The sequence below is a fragment of the Mauremys reevesii genome, linkage group 6, assembly GCF_016161935.1.
Source record: "Mauremys reevesii isolate NIE-2019 linkage group 6, ASM1616193v1, whole genome shotgun sequence".
Taxonomy (NCBI): Eukaryota; Metazoa; Chordata; order Testudines; family Geoemydidae; genus Mauremys; species Mauremys reevesii.
Genome location: NC_052628.1, coordinates 90,269,280 through 90,288,196, shown reverse-complemented (window position 1 = coordinate 90,288,196; position 18,917 = coordinate 90,269,280). Strand labels below are relative to the sequence as shown.

The following is an 18,917-nucleotide window of genomic DNA, read 5'->3' as shown; positions in this document are numbered from 1 at the left end:
GGTATAAAAGACTTTCTCTGTTTCATAGGTTCATGCTGGGCAAGGATTGAAGGGCAGTTAAAGTTGGTTTTGGAACATACATCTGCACTTATGAAATATTGTATGTATTGTAAGTGATTGTTGGAACTGTGGTTATATTTGAATATACATCTACTTTCCCTTAACTACTTATTTCTATACTTCTAAATGCTGTTACTGAATATTTTTTAGTTAAATTTTAGCTTCTTTGGCCTACATATGTTTAAACTTTGGTGCCAACTAGCCACTAAGGATAACAAAGGTTTACACAGCTCCTTCTGTACTCAAAATATCTTAAAGCACTTTACAAAGTCATAAGTTAAACACTGGTAATACAGTGACTGCAGCAGGCAAATAAAACAGCTATTATGCACTCAGTAGCAGCTCCCAATCCTGCAACATGCTCAGCACTTTGTGGGAGCTGTGCAGCACTCCTATCTCCCACTGAAACAAAAAGAAGTTGAAGGACTCAGTGCCTCAAAGGAGCTGATCAAGCACTAAAAGAGGGAATGTTGCCAAACACACCAGGTTCTTCCCTGAATTCTTTGAGCAGTGCTAAGAGACTTAAGATCCATTGCTTTTTGTATGACTCGGAACCAGAGAGTGGATATTAGTGTAATGGAGCTGCATGAGATAATGGCCTATTAGTACTATATAAACAAACTCTAAACAAACCACCAAAAAGGTACTTTTAGAATTTCTGGTCAATTCTGCTGGTGTCAAAAAAAATCAGATGCGTTGGTTACTTTATTTGGGTATTAGATATGAGAAAAACATAATTCATACATTTCACACAATTTTAAGCACATGTTTAAGTCCCATTTACTTCAATGAGACTTAAGCGCAGGCTTAAATGCTTTGCTATAATAAAGTCACAGACATAATCCTGCATCAACAAGAAACCAATGGCAAAAATCCCATTGGCTTCAACAGATGAAGGATCATTTCCCAAACATATTGATTCTCCACTTACGTAACGAGGGGGCATGGGAGAAAAATGTGGGATGGGAATCAAAATTAGAGTAAAGAAAAATATTCCTAAATGCTTTATGCTTAGTAACTACTTGCCATGTATGAGCTTTGTCTGGGGATTTTAATTATGAAAGCAGGTTTGGAAAACAATGTTTCTCTATACAGACCTTTTTCATTAGCTGTAGAGAGTTCTTCCTGAATTATATTTTTCAGGTGCCTATGACACAAAGATATATGGACCAAAAAACCCCATGAAAGTTGAACGTATTGAGGAAAAATTTCTGTCTAGGTCACAAACTAAAGTTCTTAAAGAAATATATTTAGTCAGAATTCTTTTACCATTATGTTAAACTCAAATTCTCTCAAAAGCCAATGTTCTTTAAATTAAGCTTAAGAGAAAAAAACCTCAAATTCTGCTTTGAACTGAGTCCTTCCTGCATTATTAAAGATCAGCATAAAACATTTACAGAAACATGTAGTTTTTGTTTTGTGTTGTTTTGTTTCTGAAAAGGAGAACTCGGTTTCTTCACCTCAAGCAACATCCTTTTAAAAGTAACATGAGCCAACCGCTACTGACATTTTCTTTAGGAGACCTAATGCGACATATTTATAGATTTTTGAAGCAATAATAAGCAGAGCAAATACACGTAGGTTTGTTTTTCATATGGTGAAGAGGAAAAAACTCTCTAAGTACACTCCAGATTGATATTGACTACCTAAACAGTGCATCAGCTGGTTCCAGGAAGCACTGCTGTTTTAGGTAAACCACCCTGTGATACTCCAAGATAGGTCTGCTATATTTATGAAACTTGTTTCCTGTTTCAGGACATTATTCAGCAAGTTTGAAGTCTTAAATCCATCTATAACAATTGTCTTAGTCCTTCTCAACTCTTCCAAACACTGAAATAAATAATCAACACAGATTCACACCATAACCCCTATCCTATGAAGACTTATGCATATGCTTAATTTTAAGCATGTGAGTAGTCTCATCGAGTTTCAGTTTAAGTTAAGTCTGCAGGATCAGGACCTAATTCATGTAAAAGCCTTGACTTCTCCAACCCCTGAAATTTAACAAAAATTGTTATAGACTTATAGGAAGTTTGTAAAGTTCCGAGATATATGTAGATTAGACTGTATCTTGTGGCATTCTTTTCAAAGAAGACATAATATTTTAGGACCAGCCCTCCATGCATATATCAAATCTTACTGCAATTACCATCATGCTACCAGCCCTATAATCTATGCATGGATTCGTTAAGGTGTGGGTATATAATTAGTATACATTCCCTTGTTCACTAGAGTATTTTCCTCAGTGCACTTATTGAAATTATTTCAGATTTATATTAAACAAAATAAATCATTATTACCTCACTTGTGATTCCCCTACTTAGAAAATCTCTATTTAACAATCTATGTAAACCAATCTTCTATATAGTGTTACATTTTAATGAAGACATCTGTCCTTTTACCAGACTGGTACAGCAAAGGTTGAGATTAGGGAGGATAATTTTCTGCTGTGATTACAAAACTGTGAAGTAAAGAGTTAAATTTTTGCTCTCTCCATGTTAGTATGTTTCAGTTACCAAAAGGCAAAATTCTGGAAAACACAAATCCTTAAATACCTTGAGGATTACAATGACCTAGCAGCACTATAGTGCTTGCGGCACCTAGGGCCTCAATATGAAGGGGTTTGTGCTTGTTGCTGGAAGTAGCAGTACAAATTGTAACTTGTGTAAGAGTGTTAATGGAGTATTATTCTTGTTCCAGAGCATTGATTTTACTGTCTGACACGGAACAAGGTAGCTAACCATCTAAACAACTTCCTAGAACCAGGTTACAATCCACCCCGTCAACCACAAGGCAACAGCAGAGACGGATTAGCACCTGCAAGGATAGCAAATAAACAAACCTGCCTTTGTAACTGAAACAGGGGAACAATTTGTACATTTTCCATCTCCCTTCCCCCGGTTAACCAGCGCAGGGTTCAGTATCAGTATGAAAGGCGTGGGGTGGGGAAACTAAGGCTTTGCAGCATTTGATGTCGTTACACCACCACCCCACTTGTTCAATCCGGATCCACAGCTAGCAATGAAAGTAGGACGGAGCCTTCCCGGTGACATGCAGGGGCCCATGCAAGCCCGCTGTTGCACGCCACCACCCCCTTCCCCACCAGCAGCCACCCATCCCCCTTCTCCACCCCGGTGCCAGCCCCCTCCGGTACCCGGACAGCCCCTTACTGCCCAACCCTCGGGAGCTGCGGCGCCCGCATAGCTCTCCCGCTGCCACCCGCCCCTAGCCAGGCTGCTGCCTACGAGTCCCTCCCGGCTGGCAGCCGGCAGGACCCGGCCCTGGAGGGGGCGGAGGAGCCCGGGTCCCTGAAGGAGCAGCTGTCACAGCCCCGCACCGCCCCCGGAACGAGCAGCCAGGCTGGTCCGCAAGGGGCGAGCCGCGCGCACTTGCCTTTGGCCCGGGGGCTCCGCGCTCCAGCCCAGTTGCACCCCCGCGGTGAGTTCCGGGGCTGCCGGAGCGCCCAGCCGGGGCAGGCTGCAGCCTCCGGCTCGGCTCGGCTGCCCTCTCCCTCCGGGCTGGGCTTCCCCCGCCGGCCCGCCGTGGAGAGGCCGGTCCCGTCCCTGGGCAGCGGTAAGACCCCGCCGTCCTCCTGCTCCTGCTCCAGGCAGGCTGGGTGAAGTTACGCGCCGAGCCGGCCCGGCCTCCCTCCCCTCCAGCCCTGGTGTTCTGCGCGCCTCCCAGACACGGGGCTGCGCCGCTGGCTGAGGCCCCGCCCGGCAGCAGCCCAGGCTCTTCCCCTTCCTCCTCCCCCGCCAGGCTCGCACTGAGCGCCGGGCTCCATCGCCTCCCGCTTACCCGTCGCCAGCCCTCGGGGGGAGCGGGGCTGCCGGGCTGCGCGAGCAGGGGCAGGGGGGTCCCTGCCCAGGCGCCAGCCCGCAGGGCCACAGCTGCACCCAGCGGCAGGGAAGGTTCCGCAAGGTTCCCGCACGTGTGGCCTTGAAGGAAGGAATGTTGGGGGGAGAGGGGGGCACGTTGCTGGGAGGAGATACACGCAGCAGGTGCGTAACTTCACAGCGCCAGGATCAAGGCTCCCGTGGCAGGTGTTTAACACAAAACTCTCCTCCCGGCATCACGCAGCGATGTAGAATATGGCACCCCCTGCAGGCTCGTTGTTGTCTCCGCCTCCTCTCTTGCCTTATGCTTAGATTGTAAGCTCTTTGGGGGCAGGGAATTGGCTTTTCCTTCTGTGTTTGTACAGCTGCTAGCACAAATACAGGACTCTAGGTGTTCCCGTTGTATAAATATTCATAATAAATATAACTTAAAATGCAATAGGATATTTCATGTACTATATATTAGGCCCTTGTGGTCTGTTCATATTACAGTATGATCTAGTGTAGTGGTACAGAAACTTTTAGTCATGGCCCCACCCCCACCTCCGTTGTGCCCCGTTGCCACCCTTACAGCTGCGCTGCTGCCAGTGATAACACTACCTTCAGAACTGGGCGGCCAGAGAGCGGTGGCAGCTGGGTGGGCCGTTCATATTGCTTGTGGCACGGCAGGGCTATTTTTTTAATCCTGCTTTCCTCCTGTGCTGCAATACTCACTCTATTTTTATTCCACTCCTGGTATTATGGCAGCAGGTCCTGTGGGACTCACAGGATCCCAGTTTCTTTATGCCCCCCCGAGAGAAGCTCTTATGTCCCCTGGGTACGCGCCCCACAGTTTGCACACTACTGATTTAGTGGATTGACCATGGGATTAGAATCCAGGAACTCATGACTCCTGAGACAATGGCTCTGGGGAAGCCATTTAAAGTCTTTGTTCACCCATTAGCGCTAGTAATGCAAAGAATTGAGGATTGATTAACGTTTGTGCAGTGCTTTGTTGTGCAAACCATTATAGAAGTGCAACGTTATGAAAATGCTTACATACAGTAATACAAATAGTAAATAATTATGTTTATTTTCAGAAGGAAGAACTATACTTCTTCCCATGATTTCATGACCCCTGTCTGTAAAACCAGATTAAAACTCTATACTTGTGTGAATGTTTGCTGTATGGGTATGTTCCCAAACTCAGAGAAGTTCAGGAGCCATTTTAGATTTCTTTCATTCCCAAAGCAAGGGAATGTCCCTCAAAACTAAAAACATACGTATATTCTGAGGTGATACCTTCAAAGAAAGCTACTTTTTGTGGAGAAGGGTATTCAGCAAAGAGGTACACCCTGAAGCATAACTAGTTCAAGCAAAGCTGAGGCTCACAGCAAAGTCATTCAGGTGAGCCCTATCCACTCTTACAAGGCCCAAATTCTATCCATGAACTTCTCCACCACATCCTTCACCTATCTCAATGATTCTGCCATACCACATAGGAGTATCCATTTGAGGGAGAGAAAGGTACTGGAGAAAGCACAAAGGCAATGCCCAGAATGATGCATGTATGAAGGAAGTTAAAGAAACCAGATATGAAGATTTCCCGTTAAATAGGATGGGTGGGGTAGGAGGAGCTTGCACCAACCAGTGCTGTGATCAAGGAAACATCTTGATTCCTTAGGGGGCTCGGCTTATCACCACAAAATGAGCTATTGTGTCATGTCACTGGAGCATGAACAATTAATGCTATACTACCCTTTGAACGTAAGCAGCCATAATTCAAGAAGCTCTAGATGGAAGATCCCTCTCGGGAGGTTGGGCCCATTTTTATTCCTTGGTGAATGGACCCATACTCAGACAGCACAAACTAGATAATGTTATCTCAGTATTTACTAATGTAAATTAATGACATCAGATATGCTGACTCATGCATGTGGAATTACAGAAAGTGCAAAGGGAACTATACAAAGTGTGTTTGTGTTGAAGACTTTGTATCATTTCAAAGTCCTGCTTTCATTTCTGGTTGTTCCTTTCATTTGGGTCTTTATCTTCAGTAACGCTCACAGTGACAGGCAAGAGAGAGAAGTTGCAGCCTAGGTTTATCCAGTGGACTAGTTATCCAGTTCAAAGTCTCCTTAGGTCAGTCTAGGGAGATACTAGGCAGTAGCTTCGGGGCCTTTCATCTCCCCTTGTTTCCTGTAGAGGCAGGGAGGCCTACCCTGCTTCTGTTAGTAGTACCACTGTCCTCAAAATGCCATGGACCGGAAGAAGAACTGCCAGCTGCTTGCCCTGCACTCCTTCTTTTGCAGTCCCCTCAGAGTGGCAAATTTGTTTCATATTCCACCAGAAGTCTGCAGTATTGCCAACACCAAGCATTCAAAAATCAGGAGTCAAATCACCAAAACATCATCATGAGACTAGGTTAAAAAAATCATCTTACATAAGTTATTTTCTTTGTGAGCCACTAGGATGCACTCACTCCACATTTACAAGCTTTACTCCGCAACAGAAGGCTAGGAAGTTACTTTGTTTAAATAAAGCTGAGATTAATGCAATCTTTTTATTCCAATAACGTGCTGTAAAAAACAAAAACAAAAACAAAAAAACCCCACTCCTGATCAAAAGAACTCTTGATAATATTGTAGGAGACTGGGACGAGGGAAGCAGGGCAGACAACTCTTCCTGCTTGTGGCACTCCAGAGAAGCATCCTGTAGTAGGAGGAAGAAGCTGATGTGATCCTATTTGCCTCAGCAGGAGTGAGGGGGAGCTTAGGCATCTGGAGGATGCCTTTCACCCCCACATGGCTGCATTGTTTGCAGGAATCAATAGTGCTTAGGATCCCCTTTCCCAGAAAGCAGGGGATAGTAGGGATGAAGCCCCTTTCTTTCCACCCCATTAATGCAGAATTTGGGTAGGTGTCCTCCATTCAGGGAGCCCTGGAGTGAAATCCCCTTCCCCACAGGAACAGCCTTGATGTTGCTTTCTGCTGATACCAGTGAAAATCCTAGGGCACTCTGTTTTGGGGTTGGGGGGCATGCTATTCCTAGTTTGGCACAAGAGGCTCTAAACCCCTGAAATAATCTTAATTTTAAGAGGTTATTCTATAGTGCATTTCCATGCCAGATTTCACCCTTCAACACTCAGCTGTATGGCTCTTCCCAAAGCCTTTTTATTTTTAAATAATGGAAAATTATCTCACTCTCCTGATACTAAAAATATCTGAACCATTTCAAAAATATTAACCTGTATGTGTGCTATGTTAATTTTATGTCATTCTATTTTTTAATAAAAAGTGTCATGAGGTACTAAGTCAAATGCCTTAAAGAAATCTAAATATTTTACATCAATACTATTACCTTTATCAGCCAAACTTGTAATCTCATCAAAAACAGATATCTACTTTGATACAATCTATTTTCCATTAATTCATGTTGATTTGCATTAATTATATTACCCTGTGTGGTGGGATGAACCAGGCCCTCAGGCCCCCCTGCTGGAGGCCTTGCAACCTTGCCACCCCCAGTCCTAGAAAAGGGCAGTGGAGAGGTTTCTCCAATCTGCCTACAGTGGCTGTATGGGAAACAGCCAATTGGAAAGGGGCTGCAGAGAGCAGCCAATCAGGGCCCAGCAGACTAATATAAGAAGAGCTGCAGGGCCAGCATGACATCAGTTGCTGCTAGGAGCTGGAGGAGAGAGCAGTAGGACCATGGATAGCTCAGTAATGGCAAGGACTGGGGTGGGGGCGAGAAGTATCTCTTTTCTGACTGCTGGTCCTGAGTAAAGACTGAGTCCTGGGAGGGCTTCAGGAAGATAGAATCTCTAGGAAGGAAGCCCTGGGGATATGACCCCATACTAGGGCCAGAACTAGTTAAAGGGCCTGAGCCCAGGGAGGGCTATAGGGAAAGAAAGGCAAACCAAGGGGTACTGAGATAGGGCCCTCCTGTCAGACTGTTTCCCTGGAAGGGGTTTTTATTTCACATACAGCAGTAGTTCTCAAACTTTTGTACTGGTGACACCCCCCCCCCATAGATTAAAAACACTTTTTTATATATTTAACACCATTATAAGTGCTGGATGCAAAGCAGGGTGTGGCGTGGAGGTAAGAGCTTGCAACCCCCTAAGGGGTCCTGACCCCAGTTTGAGAACCCCTGACATACAGACTGTGTGTGACTAAGCTGGAGGATTGAGTCACTTGAAGAACCTCCACAAACCAAGTGTGTGTGCGGGCACATGCCCTTTGAAAGTCTGAGGTGTGTGTGATCCCATTACACCCGCCTTTACGCAATTTGAGTTACATGAATAGCGTAACTCAAATCAACGTAGCTTAGATCTACTTACCACAGGTCCGCACTATGCAATCCGTCGACTCCCCTTACTCTTCTCGATCAGGTGGAGTACAGAAGTTGACAGGAGAACGCTCAGTGGTCGATTTAGTGGGTTTTCACTAGACCTGCTAAATTGACCACTGATGCATTGATTGCTGCAGCATCGATCCTCCAGTAAGTGTAGACAAGCCCTCAGTTATTTCTCATCAGAGGAAACATACACTTGGTGGAATGGACTGAATTTGTTTCATTGGAACCAGTGGGGCCATGGTTTGTTGAGCCTAGACTCTCCCCTGACCTCACTGGCTGCTTTTAAGAACAGTGTCTGGTTTTATAAGGGATTTCCTTGCTTTATGCTGACTAGTTGCAGGCTTAGTTTTTCTTAACTAAGATGACGATACCTTGTTGAACATTTCCCTCCTGCTCTACTGTTTTTCAAGCACAACTCAGATCCATGTGAGCTCAGCCAAGAGAATCAGTTCTTGACTCCCTTCTGAGGAAAGGAACACACGTGTTTAAGCTGTTGATGTGATGCTTCCCAGTGTGACGAACTGGGAATGTTCTTAATGTTTTCTCTGAATACTGTGTTGGTGCCTCAGTGTCCCCTATGCAGTTCTTAAGTATTTAGGTGGTGGGATAAGGGTGTATGGTTGCTGCAGAGCAAAGGGCCAGTGTACAATAATGCCTGACACTCTGTCTCCTAGCAACTGATGGCCTTGGCCCTCCTCTGCAAAGGTGCCAACTGAAGGTGTTGGAGACAAAGAGATCAGGTGGCCTTCTGGCCCGGGAAAGAGACAAAGGCCAGAAAGGAAAGACTGGAGTGGTTTTCAGTCTGGAGCTGGCTGGGGACAAGGAATGAAGTGCAGACGTGGGTGTCTGGCTCACTGCCCCCCAAAATGGACCCGGCTGAAAGGTCCCATTCGCTGTACTTATACAAGCTCTGTTTTAGACCGTGTTCCTGCCATCAAATAAACCTCTGTTTTACTGGCTGGCTGAGAGTCACATCTGACTGCGAAGTTGGGGTGCAGGACCCGGTGGCTTCCCCAGGACCCAGCCTGGGTGGACTCGCTGTGGGAAGCGCACGGAGGGGCACAGGATGCTGAATGCTCCAAGGAAAGACCCAGGAGGTGAAGCCGTGTGAGCTTCTTGCCCTGGGGACAGTCTGCTCCAAGGGAGAGGAGACGCCCCAAAGTCCAGATTGGCTTGATGGGGGAGCAATTCCAAAGCATCACTCGGGGACTCTGTAACACCCAGGGGTACCCAGAGTTGTATGGCACCTCATTACCACCTGCCTTTAGCATGAGGCAGTCGTGTCTGTGCCAGCTGTGAATCAGCTCCCTGACTCTACCAGCCTCTGTCAACACAAGCACTCCCATCTGCGCCTCTGCAGGCCTTGCTTTCCCTGTATGGGTTAGTGACAGGCACATGCCAACTCCTGAGCATCCCTCTGGAGTGCTCAGCCCCCATTGCACTGATCACTCACAGAACTTTCAGATTTGCTACTCCCAAAGGAATAGTGTACAACAGCATGCAAGATTCAATGCAGGATCATCACTCTACTTAACAAACTGCATATATAATGAAAACTAGTATAAATTTATTATCAAAGAACAGATTCAAGAGATAGAAAGTAAGAATATTGGAAACAAATGGTTACATATAAAACAAGATCATAACATGCTTTCTAGAGCCTTAACTTAACAAACAAGATAGGTTACCTCAAGTCCTTTTCACAGCTTTTGGCTGAGATCCCTCCCCATAAGATCAAGCTGTCTGGCTGCTTGTCCTTACAGATTGACAGAATATCTGGGGAATCATCATCACTCCAGATATAGTTTCAAAAGTTAATTGTCTTACTCCCAAACAGGATAATCCCGACCCTGCTGGTTTTGTTTTTTCCTCCAGCCCTGGCAATTTGTTGATTAGCATTTTGCTCAAACTGTAAGTGGGCATCCATTCTGAAACATACAATATTTAATTTCCACATGACCACCCAGAGTGAGACAAGCATCTCTCTTCCCTCCGCCCGTCAAGAGTAGGTGAATTGCCTTTTGGTGACCTGTCTTCACTCTCAAACCCAGAGAACAAATTTTTAGTATATATACACACATAACTCTTCACATATTTGCTGTATAAACATTTCACAATAATTATAACCCATGTGACACTGGCTTTTATTAGAGACTTTAATGACATTCTTTGATGGACTAGTATGCAGATATCAGACCCTGGGATCCCTTATGCACCCCTTTCCCCTCTGCCTTTTGGCATCAAGAGGACCTTGCGTCACAATTGACCTGATTGTTCTCAAATGAACCAAGGCATTTTTATCCACTTCTGGGACTTAGGATATCTTCAGTTGAAAAAGAAGACTCCAAAGCCAATGATCCAGGCAATTAATCCAGTCACATTTATAGTGTGCTCAGTCTTTTGGATTCCTACCTCCAAGACCTCATCTTCCTAACCATCAGAGAATTCTTCAATTTGTTCTTTTCAATCAGCAATTCCAGTATAAGCTTTCTTTTTGGCTTAACTGTAGAGTAAGCGTATACATCTATTTGATGGTGCTGATGTCAGCCCTGGGACAGCAAGTTCTCAATATATAACTAGTCACTATTTCCTATATTTTGAAGACAATTGGCTAATCTAGGCCATGTCCATAGGGCTGGCTTGGATATGCACATAACCAAAGTAACTATTTTTCAAGGCCTACAGATGGGTAACTTGGTCTGCTGTCAGTCCATCACTTTGCAATTCTGGATGGCCTGTTTGAGCATCTGAATGGAAAATATGCTTACAACAGTGGACAATATTATCAAGGTGCAGATGCCAGTCTCTTCATGGCTGAGAGCAATGACACTGTATCCAGCAGTGTCTTCAGGTTCTGCAGAATGTTGAATTCTGTTTGCATCCAATCCTGCTTCAATTGAATTCAATTTTGAAATTCTCAATGATTCCAGTGGGAGCAATTTCAGGCTCTTTGTGCTGTACAGAAGACATATTCAAGGTAATAGAGTATCAAGAGCTACTATATCAAGGTGAACTATGGAAAGTCAGAAAAATCTATGTTTAAAGCAAGGAAACCTAAGTCCTTCAGGATCCATTCCACTAGTACAGTAACAGTTTCCTAAGGTAAAGGAACAGAATCTTCTGTAGCTGTATAGAGGAGAGATATTAAACAGCACTTCTCACCTTTGCCAAATATTATGCTGTGTAACTACTGTATAAGTAATGGAAACTTTTTTGTCCATTATCTTCTAGTGAAGTGGTTGTCAGATAGCTAGCGGCCATTAATTCCTTGCTAGCTTTTGTGCTATTACTTTGGAAAGGTTCCAAACACCAGTAAAGGGATAATACCAAGAGAAGAATATTTTCCTTTTTATTTCTCCAGGTTCTCACGTACTAGACAGGGATACCCTACTTGACTTATTTTACTGGTTGCTAAGACTTAATTTTGATTCTGTTATGATTAGTTTATTATGTTTATGGAGTTACTCTTTCTAGACATGATCAAATAATTCATAAAGAATAATTTAATCAATTAATTTCATCTCATAGATGTACTGCAGGAAAAAAGCACAGAGTGTAGTTCTTAAATATATCAAAACTTTTTCATGTGTACAGCTAGCTATGTGAAATCTGAGCTATGTTGCTTCAGGGCTGCCCAGAGTGGGGGGCAAGTGGGGCAATTTGCCCCAGGCCCTGTACGGGCCCCGCGAGCCCTGGCCCAGCAGCGATCCAGGTCTTCGGCAGCATTTTGGCGGTGAGGGGCCCTTCAGTGCTGCCGAAGATGCAGAGTGGCTGAAGGGCCCCCCGCTGCCGAAATGCCGCCAAAGACCCAGACCGCCGCCGGATGAGTACAAGCGCCGCAGCTCCCCTACTTTGCCCCAGGCCCCCTGAATCTTCTGGGCGGCCCCGTGTTGCTTACTCATGATTGGCCATATAAGTTAGATGGTATCGATTCTGTGCCTTAATTATATGAGTGTATATCCCATAACCACTTTCTGGGGATGATGTTCAAAGAAAGCAAGTTCAAAATATGCTTTCCATGAGCATTCCTGTTCAAAGAACTCAGATGAATCTTGGTAAAAAATTAACACAAAACTTGGCTGAAGTAAATGTGTTTAAAGACTTGAACAAATAATCATAGCACATCTTTATGCAGCATTCTCCTAGTTCTACTTTTTTTTTAGAAGAAATATAACTGAAATCCTTGAACTAATTAACTCATTATATAATAATAATTCCTTTTTCATATATCCTTAAGCTAGATTGTGGAATTTACACTGAAACTTGGCTTTATAAGAGTGTTACTTATTTACTAATAATGCCCATAACCTAGCATGCATAATAAACTATATTAATCTATCACAAGTGGACTTTAATATTATTGTTTGCACTGTTGTTGTCCCAGGATGTTAGAAAGACAAGGTGGGTGGAAGTAGTATCTTTTACTGGACCACCTTTTGTCCTTAATTGCACTTCTTCTATATAGTTTGAAATACAAAATTATACAAACAAAAAGTATAATGAGACAGGATAGCACCTATATATTTCCCATAACTCTCAGTACTGGCTTTCAGCCATACAACATAATCTTTGTTCTTCTTCCCTCTGAAAGCCACACCTTTTTTTCAAGGGTCAGAATCTGAACAATCTCAGCTGCAACAAACTAGCTCCATTATGATAGCATCTCTCTGAGTTGTCCGTGAATCCTGGCTTGGAATTAGCCCCTGTGAAACCCCCACACTATTGTCTGGCTCCTCTTAGAGGCACCACTGGGGCAGAGGGCATCCCCTCCATTGGCACTGAGGACCTTGTAAACCCTTTCACACTTACACAGGATAAGACATTTTACCCAGTGAGAAAAGAACCAATTTTGTTTTTAAACCCTTCTGTCTAGACATTTGTTTTCTCCCTCTTAAAAATATCATCTAAATTTACCTGAGTCAAGGATGTTTTACTCAGGGTATGTCTACACTACGGGATTATTCTGATTTTACATAAACCGGTTTTTTAAAACAGATTGTATAAAGTTGAGTGCACGTGGCCACACTAAGCACATTATTTCGGCGATGTGTGTCCATGTACCGAGGCTAGCATCGATTTCCGGAGCGCTGCACTGTGGGTAGCTATCCCATAGCTATCCCATAGTTCCCGCAGTCTCCCCCGCCCATTGGAATTCTGGGTTGAGATCCCAATGCAAAAACAGTGTCGCGGGTGATTCTGGGTAAATGTCGTCACTCAATCCTTCCTCCATGACAGCAACGGCAGACAATCATTTCGCACCCTTTTGCCCTGGATTGCCCTGGCAGATGCCATAGCATGGCAACCATGCAGCCCGTTTAGCCTTTTGTCACTGTCACCGTATGTGTACTGGATGCTGCTGACAGACGTGGTACTGCAGTGCTACACAGCAGCATTCATTTGCCTTTGCAAGGTAGCAGAGACGGTTACCAGCTATAGCACTGTCTGCAATTGGAAATTGGTGATGACGTTTATCAGTCATTTTGCACCGTTTGCAATTGGAAATTGGTGATAATGGTTATCAGTCCTTTTGTACCGTCTGCTGTCATGGGTGCTCCTGGCTGGCCTCGCTGAGGTCTGCCGGGAGCACATGGACAAAAATGGGAATGATTCCCCAGGTCATTCCCTTCTTTATGTTTTGTCTAAAAATAGAGTCAGTCCTGCCTAGAATATGGGGCAAGTGTACTAGAGAACCAGAGAGCACAGCCGCTCCGGGTCAGAGCCCCAGAGATCCCGCAGAAATGATGATGCCATTCTAGGGGGTGCCCCTGCAACAACCCCACCCGTTGCTTCCCTCCCTTCCCCAACCCTCCTGGGCTACCGTGGCAGTGTCCCCCCCATTTGTGTGATGAAGTAATAAAGAATGCAGGAATAAGAAACAGTGACTTTTTAGTGAGATAAAATGAGGGGGAGGCAGCCTCCTGCTGCTATGATAGTCCAGGCAGTACAGATTCTTCATTAGACATGAAAGGGGGGACTGATGGAGCTCAGCCCCCATTTTCTATGATGAGGACAGTTTTCAATCCTTTTGCACCATCTGCCGGGAATGACCAGGAGTCATTCTCACTGTTGCCCAGGCGCCCCCGGCCGACCTCACCGAGGCCAGCCAGGAGCACTCAGGGGATGATGAGGACAGTTTTCCACCATTTTGTACTGTCTGCCATCAGGAAAGGAAGGGGAGGGGATGCTGCTGTTCAGCGCCGCAGCACCGTGTCTACCAGCAGCATGCAGTAGATATACGGTGACATTGAAAAAAGGCGAGAAACGATTTTTTTCCTTTTTCTTTCATGGGGGAGGAGGGGGGTAAATTGACGAGATATACCCTGAACCACCCGGGACAATGTTTTTGAGCATTGAGAGCTCAGCCAAGAATGCAAATGCTTTTCGGAGATTGCGGGGACTGTGGGATAGCTAGAGTCCTCAGTCCCCCTCCCTCCCTCCATGATCGTCCATTTGATTCTTTGGCTTTCCGTTACGCTTGTCACGCAGCACAGTGTGGAGTCCCTGCCGTGGCCTCTGTCTGGAGATTTTTTCAAATGCTTTGGCATTTTGTCTTCTGGAATGGAGCTCTGATAGAACAGATTTGTCTCCCCATAAAGCGATCAGATCCAGTATCTCCCATATAGACCGTGCTGATCAGCGCTCCACGCTGGGCAAACAGGAAATGAAATTCAAAAGTTCGCAGGGCTTTTCCTGTCTACCTGGCCAGTGCATCCGAGTTCAGATTGCTTTCCAGAGCGGTCACAATGGTGCACTGTGGGATACCGCCCGGAGGCCAATACCGTCGAATTGTGGCCACACTAACCCTAATCCGACATGGCAATACCGATTTCAGCGCTACTCCCCTTGTTGGGGAGGAGTACAGAAATCGGTTTTAAGAGCCTTTTATATCAATATAAAGGGCTTCGTTGTGTGGATGGGTACAGGGTTAAATCGGTTTAACGCTGTTAAATTCGGTATAAACACGTAGTGTAGACCAGGCCTCAGTGACAGAGATCAGGAAATCTAATCATAGAAGCAGTGAGCATTCAGTGATTTCCTGCATTCTGGTTTACAAAGTAAATCCCTGATCTTACAATGTGATATATAGGGATGTGGAGCTTTGCCCATGTGCATCACAATGCAGGCTAAGGGCCGCTCGTTTTCGCACCCTTGATTTTGTGAGTTTCTAATGGTACTTAACATTACACTGCTATTGTAATTGTGTGATATCTTCCTGTTTTATGGAAATTTTTTTATCTGGCTTTTGCATATACAAATATTTATTTGTAAGTTTTATATGCACAAATTCCAGAGGCCCTGGGAAAAAGTGGTGTGACAGATATTTCCTGCAATAGCCTTGAAAAACATTATTGAATTAAGTTTAAGTATCTTTGGGGGTCTATTGTACTAAATATAAAGTTTATGTATTACTGTGGGCCGTGATTGTATGTAACCTCTCATGGGGGGAGATGTGATATAAGGCCTAGATGATAAAAAGACTATATTGAACAATGTGCCAGACAAGAATGAACTTTTGGGATAATACGTGTGCAGTGAATTTTCTGCGAAATATTCAGGTGCTGGTGAATGCAAATTCCACATCTCCATTTAGGCAAAAACTCAGCTTTTTGAAGCTACACCCTGAGGAGTGGCCATTTGTCTGCTGATCACCTGTTACATAAGGCCAAGATCAAAGGCCCAAGCTGTATAAAGGAGAGACTGAACTATTCATGGTTGTTCTGGTTCTGAATCTGAGACCGTTATGAACTTGTAGCACAGGGAAAACTCAGTTGTGGGTTTTGAAGGACTGACTCCTACCAGAGCCTGAGGCTGGAGTTGGGGGTGATCTCTGGTAAGCTTTTTAGCTTGCATGTAGGTTCTTTAATTGTTTTTAATGTTTTCTCTGTAATGCTTTCACCTTAAGCATAAATGTGCTTGCTTAGAAAGAGCGCCGTTGTAACTTATAACTGAGGGCAATTTCAGCTGTTCTTAGCCTTCTGCGGGAAAGCAAAGTGCAGACACTAGTCTGTTTAGGCAGACGGGCTTGATGGGGATATCACAGTGTAGGCCGAGAACTATGAAGTCTGGAAAAATCCTGGTCATGAGGGAGAGAGACATGGGTCTCCCCAATAGAGGTGAGCCAGGAGCCTTGAGTGGGTGCCCTGGGTCGACCAAGGAAGGGGAATACAGGCATGGTTGTCCTGAACTGTGACATGTGGGACATATGGTATAGTGGTGATTTTAAAAATGCTTTTTTAATCCACAGGAGGATATGAGCACTGAGAGGGTTTCTATAAGCCACAGGGCTCATGAACAGGCCCAAGGATGTTATATCAGTAAATGGAAGCTAATTTTGAGTCTTTCCTGGTTGGAAAATTTAGAAGAGATCAAAATTGTGATGTAAAATGTCCAAAAAATCTTGCAAAATTTTCAAAAGATTTTTCTCCCTTCCATTTTCAATAGCTGTAATAATACTCTGGAGAATTTTTGGAGAATCTAGCTATATCAATCTTCCTCAGGACACATCCAATAATAAACATACATCTGAAAAGCCTTTCATTGACCTGGACAAAGAGGCAAATGATTGACGGACTCGTGGAATGGGTTTAAACAGCAGAATGCAACTTCATTAATTATAACTTGGGAGGAGCACTACATTGCCTGCCCCAGCTCTCACATACCAGGCATTTAATTGGCTCAAATGCAGATAACAAGGTTTTGACCATGAACCGAACAACAACTCGAGGTAGACCCTTCCTGTCTATCCCATGGACTCAGTTCAGTTATGAAACCTCTACCACCCCACCCCCACATATGTGAGCAGGGAGTGACAGAGGGTACAAGGCTAGGTGAGGTGAACCATAGTCTGCAAAGACCAGAAGCTTCTCTACCTCATAAGTGCAAAGTTCAACTGCACGATCCTCGGTCTCATTTACTGCTGGGAGTTGGGCCTTTTAGCCTTTACCTAGACTAGACAATGACTGTAAGTCTCAGTGAGTCAGCAATCATAACAGCATTATATGAATCTCAAATCCTCTTGCTTCTAACCCAAGTGTGCTACTGGGAGGCTGTGAGGAAGGCCAAAAAACCTAACCAGGCTACATGCCAATATAGCCCAATGGAAAAATTCCTTCCTGACTCCCTAAAAACAGGTGATTGGTCAGATCTGCAGCATCATGAGCAGCACAGTTCCTAATCTACAGCCATGGGGAGTGAGGGCAAAGCAGTTTACTGGCAAGAAGCCTGAGATTAGTTCAAACTGACTGCTGCTTGTGCCCCATCTTCAGACCAATATAGATCATCTAGTCTGACCTCCTGCAAGATGCAGGCCATGAACCCGAGCGGGCAAAGACTCTTCAGCCAGACCTCTGGAAAAGGTTAAGAATAACATATCATTGACCCATTGTACTATTTACCAGTGTGCCTATCATACCATCTCTCTCCATAAACTTATCTAGCTTAGTCTTAAAGTCATGGATGATTAGTAAGAAAAGAAACCTTCCTTTTCTCTTCTCCTAACTGACAATTTATAATTTATTGTCCTCTGTGTCCATTACATTAGCACACTGAAAATAATTCCTCTCTTCCCTGTATTTATCCCTCCTGATATATTTAAAGAGTGTAATCATATCTCCTCTTATCCTTCTTTTGGTTAATTCATCCTGTTACTAATACTCCAGCTTACATCCCAGGTCAGCAATAATGACTTTGCATACTACAGATGTTAAACTAACAGGCCTGTAGTTACAATCTCCACCGTTTTTTGCCTTTTCTCCTGCTCCCTACCCCTCTCTGACCTCAATAAGGTAGGTTTCTTTGCTGATCCCTCCCATTTCTTGGGATACATGCTGACATCTCCTGCAACTTCAAAACCTGAAAACCCCCCCCATCTGCCATCTGCCCTTCCCTAAATAATTAGGGCAGTCAGTCTACTTTAACTAAACGCCCTAGTTTAGTTAAGTTAGCCCTTTTGAAATCATACCACCTAGTCTCTCTGATGCTATATTGATATCCTCTCATTTATTTTGAAACGAATTAGCTCATGATGCTATTTCCTCAACAAGGTGCTCACCAAAACCAGATCTAAAATGGCATCCCCCCCCTTGTCGGTTCAGCAATTTGATGAAGGAATTCATCTATCAGGTCTAGAAAAGAAAAGCTGAGCTATTATTATGTTACTAGCATTTTTTCAAATCTATATCCGGGAAGTAAAATCCCCATGATCAAAGCAGTTCTATTTAGTGTTTACCTCCTAAAAACATTAAAGAGCTCTCTATCCGTCCACTATCCCGGGTGCTCTAGTAGTTTTTTTCCCCAATGTGACCATACCCCAAACCACAGACTCTATTATCCATTGCATTGCTAGTTATTTTCATTACATTCACCTCATTATTGATATACAATGCTACTCCCCCTTTTTGCATCGGGTCTTTTCCTACACAGCATACCCCTTCATACCTGTACTCCAGTCATGGCTACCGTTCCACCATGTTGAGCCCAGTTCCTCCATTTTATTACCGCATGACCTGTAGATCTAGTATCCGTCCCCCCCCTTCTTCTAGCCTATCAGCTGTTCCCATCTCCTTTACCCAGGCACCGCTAAGCAGAGAATGAATGGAGTGAGGCTCCCCTCCTGCCACGCATGTGTCTGAACCACTCTCATCCCCTGCTGTCCAGTCAACATTCCTCCCCCACTAATGGTGG

The 18,917-nt window shown here is 44.3% G+C and overlaps 1 protein-coding gene across 5 annotated transcripts in view; it reads right to left on the bottom strand.

Moving 5' to 3' along the window:
- PIP5K1B (phosphatidylinositol-4-phosphate 5-kinase type 1 beta) overlaps nucleotides 1–4,152 on the bottom strand; it is a 161,393-nt gene extending 157,241 nt beyond the window's left edge. The window contains exon 1 of one of the 5 annotated variants that reach the window (XM_039545290.1): nucleotides 3,859–4,152. The gene's annotated coding sequence lies outside the window, so the exon portion shown is untranslated. Of the gene's footprint in view, nucleotides 1–3,453; nucleotides 3,754–3,858 lie in introns of those variants that run through there. The other 4 variants (XM_039545289.1, XM_039545288.1, XM_039545286.1 and 1 more) reach the window with 4 other exon arrangements.
- Between the last annotated feature and the right edge of the window lie 14,765 nt (nucleotides 4,153–18,917).